Source organism: Microtus oregoni, unplaced genomic scaffold, assembly GCF_018167655.1.
Source record: "Microtus oregoni isolate MIOR12 unplaced genomic scaffold, Mior012 000000F_ref0000247, whole genome shotgun sequence".
NCBI classification, from domain to species: domain Eukaryota; kingdom Metazoa; phylum Chordata; class Mammalia; order Rodentia; family Cricetidae; genus Microtus; species Microtus oregoni.
Window position 1 is genome coordinate 32,112,689 of NW_024543059.1, and position 5,426 is coordinate 32,118,114.

The 5,426-nt window shown below is 45.2% G+C and overlaps 1 non-coding gene across 1 annotated transcript; it reads left to right on the plus strand.

The window, feature by feature from the left end:
- The first annotated feature begins 1,278 nt into the window (after nucleotides 1-1,278).
- On the plus strand, nucleotides 1,279-1,350 carry Trnae-uuc. The gene has a single exon. It is a non-coding gene; the product is annotated as a tRNA-Glu (tRNA).
- Nucleotides 1,351-5,426: the final 4,076 nt, after the last annotated feature.

Genomic DNA, 5,426 nt, shown 5'->3' on the forward strand with positions numbered 1-5,426 from the left:
ACGAACAGAGAGAAACAACCACCGGAAGGCCGCAGTCTCTGCCCATCTTGTGCCCTTTCATCCCCAGGCAGACTTGGAAATGGCAAGGGCGATCACACAGCAAGGCAATAGAGAGCAGATCATCTCTAAGTAATCATCCATAAGGAAGGTAAATGGCCTTATTCTGTTTTAGGAAAACAAGCAAACCAAAGAGCCACACTTCCCAAGTCATGTTCATCACCCTTCACTATCAGCCGTCACTCTGCTCTGCAACAGCCCTTCCTAAATGTGATCACCACAGGTCCCCATAGGGAATAGGAGTTAGGTGCACACCCTTCTTGGGAGCTGTCTATTTTCATAGTCCATGGCGCTCCTCAGCAGCTGTATTTTAGCACGGTTTTAAATTGTGGGCAGAGCTTACGGTTTGCCGTAGAGTACCCCAGCTTGGGAATCCAAGCCAGAATTCTAGACCCAATCAATCGGCTTGTCAAACAATTAAAAGGTAACTGCTATGGTACCAGCACAAAATGGGTTGTCTTCTCCGATCCAATCAGAACTGTCTCCTCTTAGGCCTCCGCTTATTTCTGATACTCGCCGCTTCCTCCCAGTGGTGGTTTTTGTATGCTTACGAGAATAGCGAACACTGTACAGTGCTTGACTGGTTGTTGATCTTATTTTCAGCGGTTTCTTTACACAGACGCTTGAGAGTATTAAGAATTCTTTCATCATGCCGACAACTGAGCTTCGATGGTCAGAGATTAAATACCCCTCTCCCCCATAACATAAGGTTACTACGTCAGATCTTAAAATAGCACTTCAAAGGCCTTTTGCGCATAATATAGCCTTTGTCTGGGGATTTCATTCGTTCGGTTTTAGTTCAGAGTTTTGATATAATCTCAATAAAAGAAAATTAAACGGTGAAAATGGCGATCTAAACTGTGATTGGAAAAGCCGATCGGATAGCCAGCGTCTTTCAAAACTAGGCTCTGAGGTCTGGGGACCACGCTCCTGTCCTACCGTTTCCGCGCACCAGTGTTCTGAACCATTCAGATTATAGTTCCTGCTACTGCAGAGCAGAGTCTGAAACCGAGTTTTAGAAAGAGGGCCAAGAAAGGACTCCGTGAAGCTGCACCGCAGCAAGGACAGTAAAGAAAGTCCCCAGCATTGAAGAGACGGGGAGAGTGCAGGGCTGGCGCGCAGGCGCAGAACCGGGTCTGCCAAGACTTAGGGCGGGGCGCTGTGGGCGGGAGCAGTTATGAATGATTCAATAGACTCTAACAACAGGCAGCTTTCGTCAGTTCCCACATGGTCTAGCGGTTAGGATTCCTGGTTTTCACCCAGGCGGCCCGGGTTCGACTCCCGGTGTGGGAACAAGAGTCTTCTTTTTGTTAAAGAACGAACGCCTAGATTTTAAAAGATCTGCTTGCCAAGGAGCAAGACGCCCCGTAGTGAACACGCGGAAAGAAGGCTTTTCATCGGTGTACAAACAACGGTTTAGCGGTGCAGTGCAATTAACTGGGATTTGAGTTCCTAGGATCCGGCGCTGCTAACAAGCAGGTGAGGTTGGGAACAGGGTCGGTGAGAGAAGGAGCCACACTTCTGGAGCTGCTCAGCTCCAGTCCTGTAGGTTAGGGAGGGAACTTGCTGAATCGCCCTCTCTAAGACACTAAGGGAGTGGCCTCCAGGAAGAAACAGACTTAGCAGAGGAACTCCGCAGCACTCCAAAAGGCAACTGGAGAGGCCGCGTTCATTTATTTACCACAATCTGGTCACATTGTGCTTAGCAACTTATGGGAAACTGAGGCATGGATCAGCCTCTGGGTAGAATCGCCCTTGTAGTTAGGTTCAAGGTTCCTAGCAAAGCCAGATTTTCAGTGGGAGGCCTTGAAACCTTCAAAGCTGGAAAAAAAAAATCCTTGTGTGTACGCCTGGGTGCTGGCCACCGTAACACAGTCTGTGTGTGCAGTGGTTAGGGCATACATACGTATGTCGGAACCGATCCTTGTGCTACTCCTGGGGCATAGCTAAACCTTGTCATCATGCCCTTTAGTGTGAACTGGATAATAAAATTCAGTTGAGAAAACAGGAACCTAGACGGAGGAAACCTCCGTCCATTCATAAACCAACAGCATGAATGGCAGACAGAGGTGAAAGCCACCCTACGACACAAAGGTAGTATTTCCGTTTCTTAACTAGGTATTAATTCTACATTTTCCGCTTGTATAGGAGTCCATATAAGATATGGCTATAAACATCTTTCGATTTGTTTGCAAATTATTGCATCACTTGACATAAGACAATTTTTTTAAAAAAAAAGTGTGTTTTATTAATTCTTGAAGAATTTCATACAATGCATTTTGATCTCATTCACTTCAGTTCCTCCCCCAACTCCTCCCAGATCTACCCCACCTCCTCACCCCTTCAAGGACAAATTCTTAAGACTTGATTCTTGCCAAGACTGTTCCTTAGTAAATTACCTGCCACGGTTTCTTTCCCTCTCACTCCCCTTCAGAAGTCCTTGCAGGGCTTTGGGGCTCAGCGTTTGTTATCTAAAACATTCACCCCAGGCTGTCTGCTGTGGCAGACACAGCCAGACAGCAAGACTGCTCCCCAACACACAAACCCGAGCACTTCAGTCGTACAGAAGCATGATGTGGAGAAGGCTGGGTGTGCATAGCTATTGTCCCAAGGGTGAACTTTTTGTGGTCATTTTCTTGCTTGCCTTTATCCTCTTTCATATCACGGATTTTTTTTTTCCCTTCTTGCGTGCACTGAATCAAACTATATCTTAGATTTCCTTTCCTGCTGACTGTTGATTCGTCTGTTCGAAGACTGAAGGGTGCCACGTTTAAAGAAAAGCCTAATGTTGCAGATAATGCCTTGGTCGCAGTGACCAATCCCTTGATGGCTGCCCACAAGTGCGGGCTCCAGGGACACCGGTGGATCTGACAGATGCTGCTGACAGCTATGGGCTATTAGCAGGGACAGCAATGGGACCTGGGGCTCAAACAACCCTGGCAGTTTCAGGAGATCCTCTGTGGGGATGACAGAAGTGTGGTTCCCATGGTGACGGTAATACACAACGAGGCCCATGGAGAGAGAGGGCCTATCTCAGCAGAATGTCACTCCCTCTCCATTCTCTCAGCCCCAGAGTGGTGGATTCTGCAGTTGTTAGTATCTGAGTAGCCTAATGGCCCACCCTTCTTGCTCCCCTAAAAAAAAAAAAAAAAAATCTGCATCCATCTGTATTACATTTCCTTCTTGAAACATGTTTCCTTGCTTGGCTCTGGTCCATCTGATACAAACACTGTTACGATGATCCTCATCTTCCTTTAAGCTCTCAGCCTTGCTGACTTCAACTTGAGAGATCAGGGAGCATGGTGATCCACACAACAAGGCCAATTTGGAGGAAATATCTCAGATGCAACTGATCGATAAGCTAGCCAGGCTGAGAAGTGAGTACCAGTCCAATTGTTCTCCAGAATTTGAGCTTCATGATTCTCACTTTCAGCTATGCCGACTCTGCTCTTCTCCTTCGTTTCTTTAGGATGCATTCTTTCTCATTCCGTACCCAGACTGTCACTTACGTGTTGCGGACAGACTGTGGCTCCACCTGTGGTTTATAGAATCAAACCGCAGGCTTGGCGGTCAGTGATATCTCCTATTTTTGCAGTTCCAAAGGCTCATGGATTGATTGGAGGCCATGATACAAGAAATTTGAGTTGAAAGTCTAAAGTCTTGGATAGTTAATTTTCTTTCTAGGATCTCTCCGGCGCAGTCAGATAGAGGCAGTCCACCACAGTAATTTCTTACAGTAACCTGGTGCATCTCAGTCTCTTACCTGTTAAGACACTCCTTTAATCCCAAGTAATACTTAGTGGCAATTTAAATAGTTTGTTGTTTCCCATGACTTCTCAAAATCTCAGTTTCTCTAAGTCACAATGTCACTGCTGTGTTTATACCCAAGAAAAGATAAAAAAAAAAAAAAGTAAAGATCTCTTCTTCGGGGTTCTGATTCCCTGGGCACTGTTGCTTATGAAGCCTGTGTCGATTGTTATCTGTCCAGAAAAGTACAATGCCCTGGATGGTTTTTATTTACTCCATTTCTGTGTGCTGGGGATCCAATACAGGGTCTTACGTGTGCTGTACAAGTGCTTTGCCACTGAGCTAGAGGTCCAATGGATGGATGGATAGATAGATAGATAGATAGATACAGACAGACAGACAGACAGACAGATGGTAGATGATAGACAGACAGATGATAGATGATAGATAGATAGATAGATAGATAGAGACAGACAGACAGACAGACAGACAGATGGTAGATGATAGACAGACAGATGATAGATAGATAGATAGATAGATAGATAGATAGATAGATAGATACAGGCAGACAGACAGATGGTAGATGATAGATAGATAGATAGATAAATGATAGATGATAGATAGATATAGACAGACAGACGGTAGATGATAGACAAACAGACAGATGGTAGATGATAGATAGACAGATAATAGATAGATAGATAGATAGATAGATAGATAGATAGATAGAACTTAGGAGAATCTGCTGACTACATTGTGACATTCTGCAGTAACTATAGGGGCCTCTGAGACATCTTATGCTGGTAACACCAGCAACAGTCACTTAACCTGTTAGAGTTGTCACTTGGGACATAGCACTTCTTTATTTTTATTATTTTTCTAAATATGTATTTATTTTATATGTATATATGTGTGCTGCAATATATGTCTGCACCATATGTGTGCAGTACCCAAGGATTCCAGAAGAGGGCATCAGTTACAAGTGAGTGTGAGCCACTCAACTTGGGTGATGGAAACTGAACCCGAGTCCCCTGGGAGGACCCTGGGAGGAAGGGCAGCAAGTGTCCTTAATTCTAAGCCATCTAAGCAGCCCCTGAGACACACTGCTTTAGGTCCAAGCTCATGCACAGGTTTTTTTGTTTGTTTGTTTGGTTGGTTTGTTTTGTTACTTCTGGTTGGAATGTCAGAGAGACTGGAACCTAGAAAATCAGGGGTAAAAATAATAAATAACTGCCCCTTATTTCCACCTTCTAACCTATTGGGACCTCAAACTGACAGGAGCTAATCGGGAGCCAGTTGGCCAGATGAACCTGTAATGTTTGTCAGGGCTTACCACTCTGCCGCAGGCCGACAGCAGTCATATTTCTTGTGTTATTTGCTGTTCTTCAGGCCCCTCTGAAACTGAACTTATTGCTTTGGAGTTTATATAACACAGCGCTCCCAAAACACAGCCACATAAAAACAGCCCTGCAGCTCTGCCTAGTCCAGAAGAGCCGGCAAAGCACTTTTGCTAGCTCAGATGGCACGCGTCCAATCGCTGCCTGGACAGGATTCGGTGAATATCTGTGTGAAAGCCAGAACCTCGCCACATGGCATGTCACTTTTCACAAACCACTGGCATC